The sequence below is a fragment of the Pleurodeles waltl genome, chromosome 11 (genome assembly GCF_031143425.1).
Source record: "Pleurodeles waltl isolate 20211129_DDA chromosome 11, aPleWal1.hap1.20221129, whole genome shotgun sequence".
NCBI lineage: Eukaryota > Metazoa > Chordata > Amphibia > Caudata > Salamandridae > Pleurodeles > Pleurodeles waltl.
The window spans coordinates 963,765,402-963,785,793 of record NC_090450.1 but is presented as its reverse complement, the minus strand read 5'-3'; positions in this window follow the sequence as shown (position 1 = coordinate 963,785,793).

Sequence of the window (20,392 nt, the reverse complement as noted above, 5' to 3'; positions counted from 1 at the left end):
CTTATTGGCTTTGACATGACACTAGACATTGCATTTGATATCTAGGTTAGCTGCCTATTGCCTTTAACATGGAGTTAGATCTTGCAGTTGAGAATCCAAGCTGTATTTTTCCAAGCTGTGTTTTTGCACCAGATGAACCAAGATGTTTTTCTCACAGTAGACTAGACCTGATAAGAGAGGGTACATGGTGTTGTTTTTCTCCGCTTGAGCTTGGGAACAGGAGTAGTCTCGGAGACCTGGCCAGTCTCCAAAAGGCTTGCTCAGTTTCCCAGGTCTGAGAGGAGGGGGCACACCTTTGTAATGAATGACACAGGCTGCAGAGATTCAGATTCGAATCTGCCGGACCTCGTGCTGGAGCTTGGCGCCAGCTGCCAGCAATCCCGTGTGGGTAGATGAATCTCTTTCTCGCGGCTGATAAGGGGTCATCAGCTTGCAGACCTAAGAAAGATGAAGCTGTAAATAGTTTCCCACACGGTGAAGTATTTGTTTTGCTTTGCATTCAATATCTTATAAATATAACCTGCTGTGTATATTGCAAACTGATATATTTTGTTTGATTAACGCGGGCTTGAAAGCTACTAATTCGTCAACATAAAAAGTGTGGTTGGGGAAGAATTAACAACAATAAAACTCTTCTTTGAACTCAGAAGTGTATTTCTGGTGGTTTATGGTAGTGCTTTAAAACTAGATAAGAGGAAAGCACTACAGGTGCTCATCCCAGGTGGAGCTAAAGACAGCAATATCATCTAGATATGCTGCACTAAAAGCCCCCAACCCTTGCAGGAATGTGTTCACCAACCTCTGAAAAGTGGCAGGTGCACTTTTCAACCCAAAGGGCATCACTGTAAATTGGTAGTGCCCTCCTATAGTTGAAAATGCAGTTTGGGTTTAGCATCCTCAGCCAATTTGATCTGCCAATACCCTGCAGTCAAATCAAAGGTGCTAAGGTACTTGGCAGATGCCAGTGTATCAATGAGCTCATCTGCCCTGGGTATAGGGTGAGCATCAGTTTTTGTTACCTGATTGAGACCTCTGTAGTCTACACAAAACCTCATCTCCCTTTTTCCATCTTTTGAGTGAGGCTTTGGTACAAGCACCACAGGACTCGCCCATGGGCTTTCAGAAGGTTCAACCACTCCTAGATCAAGCATTTTCTGCACCTCTTGTTTTATGCAGTCCCTGACATGGTCAGGCTGCCTATAGATCTTACTTTTGACAGGCAAGCTGTCTCCAGTATCAATTGTGTGTTCACACCAGGATGTGGTACCTGGCACAATTGAAAAGAGTTCAGAAAATTGTCCAAGGAGATTTATGCAGTTGCCTTTCTGTTCTGCAGTCAGACAATCTGCCAAAACTACTCCCTCCACTAAAGCATCAGTTTCAGTGGTGGAAAAGAGATCAGGGAGAGGGTCACTCTCTTCTTCCTGTCCCTCATCTGTTGCCATGAGCAGGGTGAGATCAGCCCTGTTATAGTAGGGTTTTAGGCGGTTGACATGAATCACCCTAAGGGGACTCCTGGCAGTGCTCAGGTCTACCAGATAGGTAACCTCACCCTTTTTCTCAACAATGAGATGGGGTCCGCTCCATTTGTCCTGGAGTGCTCTTGGGGCCACAGGCTCCAATACCCACACCTTCTGTCCTGGTTGGTAATGGATCAGAACAGCCTTCTGGTCATGCCATTGCTTTTGCAGCTCCTGGCTGGCCTGAACGTTTTTACTGGCCTTTTTCATGTACTCGGCCATTCTGGATCTTAGGCCAAGTAAATATTCCACTATGTCCTGTTTGGGAGCTTTTAAAGGTTGTTCCCAACCCTCCTTCACAAGAGTGAGTGGACCTCTTACAGGGTGTCCAAAAAGGAGTTCAAAGGGGCTGAAGCCCACTCCTTTCTGGGGTACCTCCCTGTAAGCAAAAAGGAGGCAAGGTAACAGGACATCCCATCTCCTCCTGAGTTTTTCATGGAGTCCCATTATCATACCTTTGAGAGTTTTATTAAACCTCTCTACCAGTCCATTAGTCTGTGGATGATAAGGAGTGGTGGACTTGTAGGTAACACCACACTCCTTCCACATTGCTTTCAAGTGTGTAGACATGAAGTTGCTACCCCCTGTCTGATACTACCTCTTTAGGGAAACCCACTCTGGAAAAGATTCCCAGGAGGGCCTTTGCCACTGCAGGAGCTGTAGTGGTCCTTAGAGGAATTGCTTCAGGATACCTTGTGGCATGGTCCACAACCACCAAGATAAACCTATTGCCTGAAGCAGTAGGAGGGTCAAGGGGGCCAACTATGTCAACCCCTACCCTTTCAAAGGGCACCCCAACCACAGGTAGTAGAATAAGGGGAGCCTTTGGAATGCCACCAGTCTTGCCACTGGCTTGGCAGGTCACACAAGACTTGCAAAAATCTTTAGTGTCCTCTGACATCCTTGGCCAGTGAAACAGGGGGTCAAGCCTTTCCCATGTTTTGATCTGGCCCAAATGCCCAGCCAAAGGAATGTCATGTGCAAGAGTTAGGAGGAACTCTCTGTACTGCAGGGAAATGACCAATCTCCTGGCTGCTCCAGGTTTTGGGTCCCTTGCCTCTGTGTACAAGAGGTTGTCCTCCCAGTAAACTCTATGTGAGTCACTGACATCCCCATTTTGCTGCTTGACAGCTTGCTGTCTGAGACCCTCTAATGTGGGACAGGTTTGCTGTGCCACACTCAGCTCTTCCCTGGCAGCCCCCCTCCACCCAAAAGCTCAGCAGTGTCTGCTGCCAGCTCATCTGGTGAAGGTTCTGCACAGGGAGGACATTCTTCTTCCTCAGAAGGAAAATCATCTGTAGAGGGAGGGATAGTGGTTAGGGATTTACCCTTGGTACCCCTAGCTTTAGGGAGCAATTGGTCCATTGTTCCAGGATCCAAGTTACCCTGTCCTTTTTTGCTTTTTGGCCTGAGCTCTTGTCAAAGCAAAAATATGCCCAGGAATGCCCTGCATTGCTGCATGAGCCTCCAACTCCACTTCTGCTCAAGCTGATGTCTCTAAATCATTTCCTAGTAGACAGTCTACAGGTAAATCTGAGGCAACCAAAACTTTCTTTGGACCAGTAACCCCCCCCCCCAAGTTGAGATTCACAACAGCCATGGGGTGGCTAAGAGTGTTGTTATGAGCGTATGTCACTTGGTACTGCTGACCAAGTAGGTGTTGTTCAGGGTGGACCAGTTTCTCTATCACCATGGTAACACTGGCACCTGTGTCCCTGTAGGCCTGAACCTCAACACAATTTATTAGGGGAAGTTGATTGTACTTATCCATATTAAGGGGACAAGCAACCAAGGTGGCCAAATCAATGGCACCTTCAGAGACTAACACAGCCTCTGTGGTCTCCCTAACAAGACCAACCCCAACTGCATTGCCAATAGTGAGCCCAGCTACACCTTTGGATAGGCTATTTGTAGGTTTCCACCGCCACTGCCATTACTAGGGGCACTAGAAATTGCAGCAGGGGTTGTGGTAGTGGGAGGTTTGGTGTTTTTCTTTGGACAACTGGAATCAGTTGTCCAATGGCCTTTGACTTTACACAAATAACACCAAGGCTTTTTAGGTTGATTATTGGAAGAGGATTTGGACCCACCACCCCCACCAGAGGATGTTTATGGCCTGATGAAGACTCAGTTTTACTTTTGTCCCCACCCTTGTCAGAAGACTTACCATCCTTCTTCTTGCCACCCTTGTCACCCCCTGTATGAACTTTTCTGTTCACTCTTGTTCTGACCCTTTTGTCTGCCTTCTTTCCCAATTCTTGGGGAGAGGTCAGATCTGAGTCCACTAGATATTGGTGTAACAAGTCAGACACACAGTTATTCAGAATATGCTCTCTCAGAATAAGATTATATAGGCTTTCATAGTCAGATACTTTACGGCCGTGTAACCACCCCTCCAAGGCCTTCACTGAACAGTCTAAAAAGTCTGTCCAGTCTTGTGAGGACTCTTTTCTGGTGTCTCTGAACTTAATCCTGTATTATTAAGTGGTTAAGCCAAATCCATCCAAGAGTGCATCCTTCAAAACAGTAAAATTGTTATCTTCACTTTCTCTAACAGTAAGGAGCCTATCCCTACCCTTTCCAGTGAAAGATAGCCACAAAATAGCAGCCCACTGCCTTGAAGGGACCCCCTGTACCATACAGGCCCTCTCAAGTGCAGCAAACCACTTGTTGATGTCATCCCCCTCCTTGTAAGGGGGGACTATCTTGTGCAGATTCCTGGAATCATGCTCTCTAACAGGATTACTATCAGGAATACTGCTGCTGCCACCATGGTGTCCTAACCCCAACCTCTGTCTCTCCTTCTCAATGTCTAGAGATTCCCTATCTAAGGCCAGCTGTTGCTGTTTAAGCTTCAGTCTGGTCTCTTCAACCCTCAACTTTTTGAGTTCCCTTTCTAACAAGTTATCCTCAGGGTGGGTGGGTTGGGAATGCTTTGACACAGAAGACAAGATGGAAACAACAGAGGGGGGTCTGTCCTTATTTGTCTGGACCCTGGTAACTTGGCTTCTAGGAATAAAGTCCTCTCTACTGTGATGGGAACTTCTATTACTACCAACATTACTGGGTGTCCAGCTAGGGGGCAGACCCTGTTCAAGACCCTCCCCACCTCCCTCAAGGTGTTCTCCTGAGTCAGAATGGGAACCTTCTATTAACCTCTCATCTGATGTGCCTGCTTGGGACTCATCATTTACAATAAGCATAGTAAATAGAAACTCTTTTGTAGGGTTCTTTCCTATCACTAAACCTCTATTTAAGCAGAGACTCCTTAGGCTCTTGTAATTCAAATTGTCATAAGTAGTATTGACCATTTTAAGAGCTGAATCTACCACAGACATGATAGCAGAAAAGGTTTAGAGATAGTAAGAAGGAAGAAAACATTTCAGAACTTTTTAAAGAACAGAGAAAAAACTTTTTTTAACTTTTAGAAAACTTTTAGAAGTTTAGAGAATCTTTTCAGAACTTTGTAAAAAGTTTTAGAGAAGAAAAGCAAAACTTTTTGGTTAGGTGAACATACACTGAACTGTTTTGTATATTATTCTCTTATGATATGAAAAGTACACAATGACAAAGTGGTAAGTAGTTACAAGTACTTATCCCACCACTGCACAACCAATGTAGGAGGCTGGCCTGGCTTATAGTGGGTACCAGAGGTACTTACACCTTGTGCCAGGTCCAGTTATCCCTTATTAGTGTAGAAGAGGTGTTTCTAGCAGCTTAGACTGATAGAAGGTAGCTATGGCAAAGCAGCTTAGGCTGAACTAGGAAACATGTAAAGCTCCTACTATACCACTGGTGTCATATGCACAATATCATAAGAAAACACAATACACAGGGTTACTAAAAATAAAGGTACTTTATTTTTATGACAATCTGCCAAAAGTATCTCAGTGAGTACCCTCAGTATGTGGATAAGTTATATACACAAGTTATATGTACACAAACCAAAATTAGGTAAGTAATAGCAAGAAAAGTAATGCAAACAGTGTAGAATTACAATAGATTGCAATAGGAGCACATAGGTATAGGGGCAACACAAACCATATACTCCAAAAGTGGAATGCGAACCACGAATGGACCCCAAACCTATGTGAGCTTGTAGAGGGTCGCTGGGACTGTAAGAAAACAGTGAGGGTTAGAAAAATACCCCACCCCAAGACCCTGAAAGGTAGGTGTAAAGTGCACCTACAGGCCCCCAGAGAGCACAGAAGTCGTGATAGGGAGATTCTGCAGGAAGAACACACACCAGCAATGCAACAACAGTGGATTTCTGGACCTGAGTACCTGTAAGACAAGGAGACCAAGTCCAATGGTCGCGACAGTGTCGAGAGTGGGCAGGAGCCCAGGAAATGCCAGCTGAGGGTGCAAGGAAGCTGCCACCAGTTGGAAGAAGCTTGGAGTTCTGCAAGAAAGAAGAGAACTAGGGACTTCTCCTTTGGGAAATGGATGTCGCACATTGTGATGAAGCTTGCAGAGGTGTTCCCATGCAGAAAGACCACAAACAAGCCTTGCTAGCTGCAAGGGTTGCAGTAGAGGTTTTTGGGTGCTGCTGTAGCCCAGGAGGGACCAGGATGTCACCACTTGGAGGAGGAGACTGAGGGGGCTCCTAGCAACTAAGGGAGCCCTAACAGAACCAGGCAGCACCCGCAGAAGTACCCTAACAGGCACTTAGAAGAAGAGTGAACCAGAGTCCATGTGAAGTCACAAAAGGGAGTCCCATGACGCCGGAGGACAACTCAGAAGGTTGTGCACTGCAGGAAGGAGTGTTGGGGACCCAGGCTAGGCTGTGCACGAAGGAAATCCTGGAAAAGTGCACAGGAGCTGGAGCAGCTGCAAATCACGCGGTACACAGCTTTGCAGTCTAGCGTTGGGAGGCAAGGACTTACCTCCACCAAACTTGGACTGAAGAGTCACTGGACTGTGGGAGTCACTTGGACAGAGTTGCTGTGTTCCAGGGACCACGCTCATCAGGATGAGAGGGGACCCAAAGGACCAGTGTTGCAGTCTTTTGGTGCCTGCGTTAGCAGGGGGAAGATGCCGTCGACCCACTGGAGATTTCTTCGGAGCTTCTGGTGCAGGGTGAAGGCAGGCTACCCCCAGAGCATGCATCATCTGGAAACAGTCGAGAAAGCCGGCAGGATGAGGTGCTACAATGTTGCTGGTAGTTGTTTTGCTACTTTGTTGCAGTTTTGCAGGCGTCCTGAGCAGTCAGCAGTCAATCCTTTGGTAGAAGGTGAAGAGGGAGATGCAGAGGAACTCTGATGAGCTCTTGCATTCGTTATGTGAAGAATTCCCCAAAGCAGAGACCCTAAATAGCCAGAAAAGGAGGTTTGGCTACCAAGGAAGGAGGATTGGCTACCAAGAGAGGTAAGAGCCTATCAGAAGGAGCCTCTGATGTCACCTGCTGGCACCGGCCACTCAGAACAGTCCAGTGTGCCCCCAACACCTCTGTTTCCAAGATGGCAGAGGTCTGGGACACACTGGAGGAGCTCTGGGCACCTCCCCTGGGAGGTACTGGTCAGGGGAGTGGTCACTCCCTTTTCCTTTGTCCAGTTTTGCGCCAGAGCAGGGCTGGGGGATCCCTGAACTGGTGTAGACTGCCTTAAGCAGAGATGGGCACCATCTGTGCCCATCAAAGCATTTCCAGAGGCTGGGGGAGGCTACTCCTCCCCAGCCTTCACACCTATTTCCAAAGGGAGAGGGTGTAACACCCTCTCTCAGAGGAAATCCTTTGTTCTGCCTTCCTGGGCCAGGGCTGCCTGGACCCCAGGAGGGCAGAAACCTGTCTGAAGGGTTGGCAGCAGCAGCAGCTGCAGTGGAGACCCTGTAAAGGCAGTTTGGCAGTACCCGTGTACTGTGCTAGAGACCCGGGGGATCATGGAATTGTCTCCCCAATTCAAGAATGGTATTGGGGTGACAATTCCATGATCTTAGACATGTTACATGGCCATGTTCGGAGTTACCATTGTGACGCTATACATAGGTAGTGACCTATGTATAGTGCACGCGTGTAATGGTGTCCCCGCACTCACACAGTCCGGGGAATTTTCCCTGAACGATGTGGGGGCACCTTGGCTGCTGCCTGGGTGCCCATACTCTAAGTAACTTTGCACCCAACCTTCACCAGGTGAAGGTTAGACATATAGGTGACTTATAAGTTACTTAAGTGCAGTGGTAAATGGCTGTGAAATAACGTGGATGTTATTTCACGCAAGCTGCAGTGGCAGGCCTGTGTAAGAATTGTCAGAGCTCCCTATGGGTGGCAAAAAAAATGCTGCAGCCCGTAGGGATCTCCTGGAACTCCAATACTCTGGGTACCTCAGTACCATATACAAGGGAATTATATGGGTGTACCAGTATGCCAATGTGAATTGGTAAATTTAGTCACTAGCCTGTTAGTGACAAATTTGGAAAGCAGAGAGAGCATAACCACTGATGTTCTGGTTAGCAGAGCCTCAGTGAGACAGTTAGGCATCACACAGGGAACACATACAGGGAACATACTTATGAGCACTGGGGCCCTGCCTGGCAGGGTCAAAGTGACACATAGACTAAAACAACATATATACAGTGAAATATGGGGGTAACATGCCAGGCAAGATGGTACTTTCCTACAGAGGTCAACTAATGTTCTGCTAATTGCTTCTGTTACAGCTGATATTTTGGTGAATCGACGTCCGTGGATACCCTTGGTGACAGCTTGGTTTGTTTATGTCTGTGTGCACATGACGGTGGCACAAGTCCACACATTGTAATCTATGATTTGTTATGGGAGTCAGGCCTCTATGTCTTACGGTTCTGTGCTCTGTGAGACTCCCTCTTTCGTCTGTTTTACCTCCATCCAATAGAAACAATCCTGTTAGACAGTGATGTGTTTCTCCCATACACAGGTGAAATAGAAACACGTCTCAGTTGTAGATTAGACACCCATCTCGACAGAGTGGCACTTTTAACTTCTATTTTTTGATATATGCTGTTTCAAGTCTCAGGTCATTTCAAAATATTAGGTGCTGAAAAATACTTTTTGAGTGTGGCAGCTGAAAATATACCACAGATAGGCAGAAACATTTACTACAAATAGACAGAGGTCCAACCAACCACCCTTTGGTTCTATATCTCAGTCTGAGGCAGAAAGTTACCAAGACGAGGTACAGATATTTCACCACGGGGTAAACAAGTGCAACGATCATAAGTGAAAATCTGTGGGATTTAGGCCCAGATTTAAACTCTGTTTGTGGTGAATTAGCATAATTTGTCTTTTGCTAATTCAGCCTAAACTTAACTCCATATTTATATTCAATGTTAGACCCATCTAGCATCAAAATATTGGAGTTAACGTCATTTTTTGGATGCGTGAAACCTCCCTGCGTCAATGAGATGCAAGGTAGGCGTTCCCATTCAAAAAATTACTTTAAGCCCAAATCACCATATTTATCCACCCGGGCAAAAAAGACACACGGGTGGGAGGCGGACCCAAAAAATGATGTTATCTCGAATTTGCGTCAAATTTTAATGTCTGGGTCATACCAGGCATTAAAATGAGGCAAACACATCACTACTTAAGGAAAACACACGGAAGCAACACCACAAACCCACAGGACAAGATGGAAGTGCTACTGCTACAGCTTGCAGGACAACGCAGAGGACAGAAACAACAACAGCAACCACCGCCACCACAAAGGGGCCCGCAAAGGCAATGCAGAACGCAGGAGAGGGTATTCAGAAACAGGACAACCCTCCTTGGCCTCAGGGAACAAGACATCATAAGGACATACAGACTCAACTGGCAAGCCATTCTTCACCTGCTGCACCATATAGAGCCACAAATCACAGCCAGTGCGCAGACCCCACACAACATACCACCTGTGACAAAGCTGCTAGTTCTCCTGCACATGCTGGCAAGTGGCTCATTTTAAACAACAGGTGCCCCGGTTGTTAGTGTGTCACAGTCATCATTCTCTGCGTTCCTGCCAAAGGTGTTATATGCAATAACCTCCCTGACACCCTGCCACATCAGGTTCCCCCACACCCAGCAAAAGCAGCTGGAGATAAAACAGGGTTTCTACCAATTTCATGGCTTCCCGCATGTGCTCGGTGCAATTTACTGCACCCATGTCCGACTTGTGCCACCTACAGCAACAGAGCACATATACCGAAATCACAAGCACATGCATTCCATCAACGCGCAGGCCATAGTGGACCACCGGGGACTATTCACAAACATTTTGGCCAAGTATCCTGGGAGTGTGCATGACGCCTACATAAACCAGCACAACAGGGTCAAAGAACACTTCCAAGCTGGACAATATGGAAATGACCTACTTGTGGGTAAGTCAACAAACCTAGCAATAGACACACAATACACCAACCCTGTAGGACAGACAAGGCATACACCACTCCAAAAACACATGGCCAGGGTAACACAGATGTGCAGGTAACAACACATATTATGCACCATGCTGCAGTACAGCACAATCAGTGCACACCACAAACACATACACCCACATGTACGTAACACACCCACAACTTGAGAGGCACACCAAGTGAAGGACAGGTGCAGATATGTACCCTTAGACAACAGAAGAAATACACAAACCACTATAAGTACCCACAGGTTGCTACTACATACCCTTCACACACAGTACACCTAACAAAGAAGAGCACAGCAATGTCAATGGCATACACTATGCTGATGTCACGTCTCACATAGGCACAGATCCCTCAAATCATGCCGTGCAAAGTCACTGCCAGAACAAACATCAAATGCCAGACAACTGCTGCCAATACCAACTACATCTCATCAACACATACACGACTTACCTGTAGTGTGCATATACATCTGCCTGACGCATTGGCTCACACACATAGGAATACAAAATTAATGCCCATCACATACCATGTGTCAGATATGTGAGAAGTGGCACCACACCTACTGTAGTTTCTACCTCACATGCACATGAACCACTTGCAATAAATGGCCCACCATGGGACAGAATCACTGTTAGACAGTGAAGGTCATAGATGCCATAGTGGGACCCTGTAGGAGTATAGAGGACATGACTGACCTTGCATGCACTGTGCCAAGGGACACATTTGCTAAGTAGCTGAGCACCATCCCATAGCCTGCACTGTGCATGTGTTGACAGTATAAATGTTGAATCATGTTTTGGAAGATAGGAGAGACACTGGTAGTAATGCTGATCAATGGGATACACACCCTTGGACACCTGATGGGTGGCACAAATATCAGCTGCCACTCAGGATTACTAAGGGACGCATGTAAGAGCCCTCAGTGCCATTGTCATGGCCTGCACTGTATGTACAAGTTTGCGGATGACCACTCTTATCTGACTTGAAGTCACATTGGAAATCGGCCACCCTCATACACAGCACTTCACGTGGAAGGGATGTGCAATGTGTGTTGCTGCAGGTCTGTCACCACAAGATACATAGCATAATGATTCTGACTCAGATGTAGCTGACACCTAAAACCTGAGGCAGTGCCAACATCAAACACCACCCCAGGGGTGCCGTTTGCAGGTTGCAATAAGGAAATAGACTGTGATTTGAACTCATATGAATGTGACAACCAATGCATGCTGCATACTGCTGCACACACAGAAAGAGCCAATTTTCCATCAAAACAGCATATGTATAGGGAGGTGTTTCTTCCTGCACAGACACATCCACCTCGACAGGGCAGCTAGCCAAGCACCTCGGTGCAAGGTTGGTAGTGTCGGTGCACAGCTGCATAGAAGCCACTGGTGCAGGGGACAACAAAGGGTTGCCTAGTTACATGTCACACATGGTGCATTCCTGCATAGTCAAAATATTGCAGCACAGTGCTGCCAAAGTTGGAGCTGTGTCAGGCATTGTCACTTACTCATTTAAATGGGCCTAAGTGTTGCACTTCAGCTGTAATGACACATGCCAAAATGACTGGGATGTCCAGGCTCTGTAGTGCTCCCATGTTGCCACCACATCTGACCCCATTGTGTTGTGAGGATGTGTCATATCCCCTCTAGTGACAGCACACTGATGCAAAGGTGCACAACACAACTCATGGCACATACATGCTGACAATCAGTTAGGATACCAAATGATATGTCCCAGGTCCCTGAGCCAATACTCAAGATGGTCATGTCCAACAACACAGTGCTAAGACAACTTTGCCTAAGGCCAGGACCTCACACCATACCACAAACACATATGAGTCACAACCACCTCAGAATTACAACTGCCATGTTACATGACAAACCTGTTTCAAGCCTTAACAACAACTTATTCCTATTGTAGTGTGGTCAGTTTTTACGTATTCATTGCGCTTTAGCTTCAGGCTTTAGGCCTTTGTGCACTTTGCCCTGAATATATTTTATTAATTTGCTGACAGCTTAGAGCCTCTGTGCACTTTGCTCTACATGCTTTTTATTAGGCTTCGTACTGTTATTTTTCAAATAGCCAGTTCTACGGTGTTGTTTTTTTATTCATATCACACTGTTTTGCCTACTTCAGCACTGGAGTTCTCCATAACGTATTTACTCTGTGCTTCAGTCAAGGATACAGTCTGGTACATTGCCGATAGACGTGGTAGGAGTTTAGACTTGGCATTCCTGCGTAGGGACATTTTGTGATCACGATGACATGTTAGTTATAAAATCACTTCCTTGTCCCAATACACGCAAGAGGGAGATTCTGACCAGGGAACCACAACTAGACGCTGACTGCCTCGTTGCAGATGCTGAACCAAGATCACAGGTCTTTGCTCAGGTATGAGGGCTGATGTCTCCACAGTGATTCTGACAGGCAAGCTAGAAGCTTAACATGCTGTGCTCTAAATAGAACAAGCAGAGGGAGAGTAGAAACTGTTAGACAATATGATAGCTTTGTTCTTATGGTTTATTCTCCTGGTGACTATTTCAATCCTACTGTGTTGTATTGTTCTGGTTATTGCGGCTCACGCCTTAATATCTAAAATACAGTCGTTTTATTAAAACATTAAATAAAACTTATACTGTCTTTGTCATTCGTATATGAGATTATATTGGAAATAAGAGAGTTGGTTTGGATCTGAGTGACCACGACTTCCCTGAGAAGATCCAAAGATCTCATGCGCTCGGCTGCCAAATCATTTCTTCCTCGTGGGAGAAATGAGGCACTGCTAGTTAGCCGGAGCAAAACCGGATTTAGGGTGACAGAGTTCCTTACACGTGGGTCAGACTCAGTCCCCCACACCGTTATAGATCCTGCTGCCTAGAAATCCAGTAGTCTCATTTAGGATAATGAGAGCCCACGCGACATGGCGCCGCCAACATTTGGTCTGGCTCTAATGTTTAGGTCCGACTGACTCTCTTGGTCTCATATCTATTTTGACTCCTCGGTTCCGTATACGGAGACGTCCGTGGGGCTGAGGGTTTCCGCCGCCACATGATAGGTGCTTCCTATTGCTTAATGGTTGGTTGTTCAAGCTTGAACTTTAAAAGGAAAACCCCAATATTGGTGTGCCTTCTCTGACCTGGAGCTATTTTTTATAAATGGCGAATCCTAATGTGAATATGGGGTTGCCCCTCCCTTAGATTTGGGCATGCAGTTGCTGGGCAATTTTGCCACAGTTTCTTCTATTATTTTGAGTAATCTCAAAGGAGAGGCAGTAGCACTAGCAGGGCGAATGCGTCTTCGGGATGTTCCGCTGCTTAATCAGGAGCGGGAACTTCCGAGAATAATAGCGGAAACATATTCTAGTATTGGTCGAGATAGCCTAGGTGCAAGACCACAGAAACCCCAGTTACAGGGTAAAAATAATAAAGATAATGCTAAACAGCAACAAACTGAGGGTTCGAAAACGCGCTGGTAAAAGAAACAGCAAACACCTAAAAAAGATGGTGGGCAGTCTCCGCAACCGGAGACTACACAGAATAAGTATAATCTCAGGAATAGGGATACTTTGAAGACGCCTGATAGATATCAATATACTGATACACGAAAGCAATCAATATGCGTCACCCGCTCACAGGACATCTGTTGGCACATGGACTGACGGTCCAGGGGGGTCCAGTCACTTTTGTGGTGGACGCCCATGCAGCCTATAGAACGGAACTTTTTTATTCTTGGGTCGGGTTTCCAGCAGTGGATGGGGGTACAAATATTTTTCACGAATACACTGTTGCGAATGTCCCTGGACAATACAGGGCTTACGCTTTCTTAGAAATACCTCTATCTTATCAAGAACACCATAATTGGCTTGATGGCGCCCTCCCACACACAGTTGCACAAGTTAGGTTAGGTCCACTGAGTAATGATGGTCCTACCTGGCCTTTATTGGCTACGTATACACCTCATCCTGCGGTTGCTCAATTGGCAGTGGTTGAAGTTCGTCGTTTATATACAGACTTAACGGCTACATATAGACGATTAGTTCAGTTTGTCATGCAGACACTAAATACAAACGCAGTGCGTGCTGCTCCGGCGCACCCACAGGCAGTGGTTCCGGGTATTAATCCGGCCACTGTACACTCAGTTATGGGTAAGGTACCGGCTAAACGAGAGGAGACTCCATTTTGGCTGGCGCAGAAAATTAATACGCTGGAAGCAGTATTTCCCCATACGGGACCTCAGGATAAACATAGAATTTTGGCGATGTGTTTGCCGTATGGGATGGTTCCTCCGGTGGACCTTTGTAATACCTGGGGCACGGTATTTGCCGCGCTCTACACTACGGCACACGGTACACCGACATTAGCTAATTTACCGGACGTGCTTAAACAAATTCAAGATGAATATGGGGCTGCCCCTGCCTTAGATTTGGGCATGCATTGCTGGGCAATTTTGCCACAGTTTCTTCTATTATTTTGAGTAATCTCAAAGGAGAGGCAGTAGCACTAGCAGTGCGAATGCGTCTTCGGGATGTTCCGCTGCTTAATCAGGAGCGGGAACTTCCGAGAATAATAGCGGAAACATATTCTAGTATTGTTCAAGATAGCCTAGGTGCTAGACCACAGAAACCCCAGTTACAGGGTAAAAATAATAAAGATAATGCTAAACAGCAACAAACTGAGGGTTCGAAAAAGCGCTGGGAAAAGAAACAGCAAACACCTAAAAAAGATGGTGGGCAGTCTCCGCAACCGGAGACCCCACAGAATAAGTATAATCTCAGGAATAGGGATACTTTGAAGACGCCTGATAGATATCAATATACTGATACACGCCAATCTCGTTCCTTTCAGGACTCCTCGGAAAAGAGAAGTGAGAGAGGTGGGCGGTCAGAGCGGAGGACGGAGTACGTGAAACCGAGACAGTATTCGCAACGCTCGGCGGAGGTTTCTATTAAACAAGAAGAGAAACCGCTGCAACAAAAACAGCAATTTAAAAAGAAGAAAGTGGCAGCAGTCTCAGTTAGACATGCCGCTCAAGAAGAGAGTTCTCTTGACGAACAAGACATGGGCGTTAGCACTGTTAGACAGCGTGGCAGAGGTCACAATAGTTCGCCGGAGTCTTCTAGAGCATCTGGAGGTGAAAGCAACTGATGACTTCATACAAGTCGAGACGGCGGATATGCGAGTCTCTGATCCTGATAGAGTATATCAAGTGACTCTGAGATTGGAAGGGGACATTGACCGTATTGTAAACGCCATTTTTTGGGACCATGTGGTAAAATCATATGATGTTCTGCTGGCCGAACAGGATTGGCCACCTGACTTTGTTTGCGACTGTCCGGTTGGGGAGGAAGTTATTACACCTTCCTTCTCACCTCTTGTTCCGAGAGAACTAGCGGAGTCCTATAGTAAATCATGGGCTCTAGCACAGGCTCCCGCCCTGTATAGAAATAACGTGGGGTGGGATAGACAATCACCTTATCATGTAATTCCGATAAAGGGCGAACCTCAGCCACAACCGCAGTATTCTATAAAATTTGAAGCAAGGGCATCGGTTAGGAAAATTCTTACACAATTGGAGTACCAGGGTGTAATTGAGCCCTGTGTCTCGCCGATGAATAATCCCTTATTTCTGGTTGCTAAACCGGACCATTCATATAGGATAGTGGTGGATTACAGACATTTGAATAGTCATACACGCACATATGCAATACAGAATTCACATAGCGCAGCGCTAATGAATAATATAGTGCGTAAAAAATACAAAACAACGTTAGATATCTCGAATGGATTTTTATGCCAGAATATAGCGCCCGAAAGTCGGGACTATACCAGTTTCAGTGCGTTTGGCTCTCAGAAAAATGTTGTCGTTTGTCTCAGGGGTATAAGAATAGCCCAGGACTGTTTTCGGCTTGTGTAACTGAAATGCTGCACGAGTTCGACCCTGAAGCGTTATCAGATGTTGATGACATATATTTGACAGACGATGAGATTCTGCAACATCTAAGGCGTGTTTCGCGCATTGTTGTGGGGTTTGCTGATATTGGCAATAAGTTTAATTTTAAGAAATCAAAGATTGCCTTCCTCAGCGTCATTTTCCTGGGATATGAGTTGTCAAGTGAGGGCAAGAGCTTGGCGCCGCATTTTTTGGAGAAATGTGCTTTATTGCAGCCTCCTAATATGGTTCGGAAGCTCCAGTCGTTGTTGGGGTTTCTGAATTTTGGCAGAACTTACATTCCTGATTATGCGACGCGTATAAAACCCTTATACGAGCTGATTCGCCTGAATTTTTCGAGTAGATTTTGGACGATTGAACATACACACATACTACAAGAGTTACAGACTGATCTCTTAGCAGTTAAACACTTACACACACGGGACAATAAGACACATTTAGTCATCAGGGTGATACCTGGGGCTGTTGGGTTTACGTATGTCACCTTCAATGAGGGGGAGACAGTCCCGATTGCAAACAAGTCTCACTTGTATTCTGCTGCAGAACAACGATTTGCACAGACTGAGAAAATACTCACTGCAGTACAGATGGTTGTTATTAAAGAAAGACCGCTTGCCCAGGGCCAACGCATCATTGTCGTTTCCCCGATTCCGGCCTTAGAGGCAGTTACAAAAGCGAGTGTTCCAAATTCGAAAGCTTTACACCCGCGATGGATACAATGGGCTACGTCTTTGACAGCCACTGATGTAGATTACATATTTGACCCTAAACTGCAGACTCAAGAATTTCTTCAATATGAGATGGAATACCCTGTTCCTGCTGGTACGTTGCCTATTGACCAATATCAAGTGGTCATGTATACCGATGGCTCTGCGCAACCAGCGGTTGGAAATGAACAACAGTATTCTGCTGCATGTGCGGTGGTGAGCGGCACTATGGAGGGGGAAGTATTCTGCCCCCGACATACTTATACTAAAACCTTGGGAGATTGCGCGGCACAGCTGGCTGAGCTCAAAGCTCTATTGTTAGCGTTGGAGCACGCGGATCCGGCAATTTTGACCTTGCTGGTCTGTGACTCCTACAACTGTGTACAGTCTTTCAATGAATATCTACACTATTGGAAAATGAATGGGTTCAGAGATTCTAAAGGCAACACCATTAAACATAAAATGTTGTGGGGTAAGGTTGCGGATCTGAAGGAAACGCTTCCTAACGTCCATGTTGTGCATACACTTGGACACCAGCGCGTTGGAATACACGTTGCTGGGAATACTTTGGCTGATGAAGCCGCGAAATCGGCAGTGGCTGTCGCCACTGTGGCCGCAGTGACTCGTTCGAGTTCCAAACCAGACACAGAAATGTCGGCTGCCATAAAGGCTACGGCTGATAGCACGCCCTTTCCTAAAGGATTTCCTTCTAAATATAGTTACTGCTTGAATGGTGCGCTGAATGCTTCAGTTACAATTCCAGGCATTGGTGTACGTGAAATTCCCAATAAAATTGAGAGACCTCGATTAATTTCTGCAGCACATGAGGGGGTGGCTTCTGCACATGCTGGGGTGGCTGCCATGATTTCACTTTTACAGGCTCCTAACTGGTGGCCTGGTCTCTATAAAGAGACGAAGCAATATGTCCTTTGTTGTGACGTTTGTCAACAAATTAAAGCGTTGTCGGCTAGACGCCCGCAGCAAACGCCCCTTCTGATTTCAAATAAACCATTACAATGTGTGTACTTGGATCATTGTGGTCCGCTGACACCAGATAGTGCATACAAATATATATTGGTTGCTGTAGATTCGTGCTCCAGATTTGTGTGGGTATGGCCACAACGCTCGGCTGACGCTCAAACTGTTATTAAAGATTTGCGCATCTTTGTCGATACATTTGCAGTTGCGGCTTTTCATTCGGACCAGGGCCCTGCTTTTGCCTCTAAGGCATTCAGGGACACCATGGCTTCATTGGGGGTCCAACTCCAATTCTCGTCTCCATTCATCCCGAGGGAAATTCTGTTGTGGAGCATTTAAATTGTGATTTAAAGCAGTCCTTAACGGCCAGGGTTATAGGTACGGGTCGTGGTTGGCTAGCCCACCTATATGGAGTACAGAGAGCACTTAATAACTTGCCTAGAAGGTCACTGGGGGGTCGTACTTCATATGAGTGCCTGTTTGGAACACGAATGTATGTTCCTGATCTAGATGGTCCTGGTGTGGAGGCGGCAGATACGCCCTTTGACATAAATGATTGTGTCACTGTTTTGCAGGATTTACAACAATTCCGTGAAGATCACTCTTCGGCCAGTGCTGCCTCCTCAGGAATTAAGGATGAGCCAGTAACACCTACTGGTTGGATACCCAGGATTGGGGATCTAGTGCGTGAAAAGGTCGCAGTTAAAAAAGAATTTGGTCCTTCTTATCGAGCACCTGTCCCTGTGTTGGGGGTAAGCGGCACGAGAACTGTGATTTTACCGCCGCTGCGAGGGGCCAAAGGAAATCGCTTTGTTTCCATTGATAATGTCAAGTTACAACATGTGGCCGATTCTGCACAGCAGACCAAGAGGGACACCCAGTAGTTCCGGAATCCCTCTCACTACTGGGGAAGAAGTCCCGCTGCAGGTGATTTTCACCGACACTGTTTCCTCTCCGAGCTTGGGGAGGGTGGATGATGATCTTGCGATTGTTCCACCGACGACGATTAATATGGATTCTTTTGATCAAATTGCTGTACGTTCTACTGATGTTTCTGACCATGTGGTTTATAGCGTGCCAAGGCGAGAGCCTCCATCTGCTTCTTTGTTCACTGTTGCACCTTTTGCTAGAACTGCCTCTGGCTGCTTCAACGACGCTGATAATGATGTGTCCGGCTCCTCGTCCTCGATGTCCTCTGTCCACGGTCCACGACGGATGCTGGGTTGGCTTAAATGCACATATTTTGTCCTTCCTTGGAACTATTTGTGGCTGTTTTTGGCCGTGATGACTCTTTTATTATGGTTGGGATTTGTGGTTACTTTTTTTCTGACTATACATGGTCATTTTCTTCCTGATCGATCTGACATTGAGCACGTGGAGACTGTGTTAAAACCACATTTTTCGTCCCATATGGTTCGGCGAGACTTGTCCACTGTAAACATTTCTGCAATACCAATTCCGGATGGGATTGTGTGGGATAAAGTAATGTTTGATATATATGGTCCCACTGAATTGATTCAAATACCGTATGTCCTCAAGTTATCAATGAATTATATTGTTATACCTGGCATTGTTTCTGATGATTGGGATGTGAAGACAGTAGATTCTATGCTAACAGATTTGCAATATTATACTGTCTATGACGATGAAGATGCTTACCAATTTAGAGATAATCATGGTGACATGTTTTGCTACAACTATTATGGACACCACTTTATTCATAAAGCTAGTAGCCCTAAGTCCATATTTAATTATGTGCAATGGGAACATTGCTCGACTCCTCCACAAGGGAGTTCGAAAACGTATTATGATAAATTTGCATATTTTTCTGGGCATGATCAACGAAATGCTAAGTCTTACTATTTTAAAGTTGCCCCGTATTCTAATAAGCAAATGTTGTTGACCAATACTAAATTACTGTATTCAAATTTGTTTGTATCTAAACTTTCGGTCGAGTGGTATGAATACTGGTTTAAAACTGTTGACTTGAAAAGTGTTTGGGGTTCGAAAAATTGGCAGATGCAAGACAGGGACACATTATTTAGAGCATGTATTATCCCTGTGCAGATGATTTTCCTCAATGACACAGTACAACAGACTAGCTGTTTGGGCTTAGCGACAATTAGGGAGTTGAATTTGCCTAGTATACCTGTCCCTTCTAAATTAAAAAATTGGCAGCACTATGTGAATGCTACTTTTAGTGAATTTACACATTGGGTCCAGAATGGTACGCTTAACACTTCATCGTTACATCCAGGCGGGTGGTTATTATGGCCCTGCATTTGTGGTGCTTCCTTTTAGTCTGCGCTGTCTTGTCCTGTGATACCAGTGATGGGTTCCTCCAGGATGACCTCTGAAACCATCATCTCCATCTCGTCCAAGTCCTCCTGTGGTGCTGGACTCCCGCCTCCAGTTTGCAGTGCTGCCTTCCTGTTCCTTGCCATTTTTGCCTTTGTCCTCCGCTTACAATCATGCCAGTGTCTCTTGCACTCTATTACTGTTCTCTTGACCTCTGCCATACTTTTAATCTTATCTACTATCTGCTGCCAAATTGCCTCTCTCCTGCCAATTGGCAAATATGAGGTGATGAAGAGTTGATGTTGATGCTCCGTCACCTCTCTCACCAGTATTTCATGCTCCTCCATGCTCAAACAACACTTTGGGGGTGATTATGACCTTGGCGGACGGCGGAGGCCGTCCGCCAAGGTACCGCAGCCAAATGACCGCACCGCGGTCAAAAGACCACGGCGGCCATTCAGACATTTCCTCTGGGCCGGCGGGCGCTCTCCAAAAGAGCGCCCGCCGGCCCAGAGGAAATGCCCCTGCAACGAGGACGCCGGCTCAGAATTGAGCCGGCGTAGT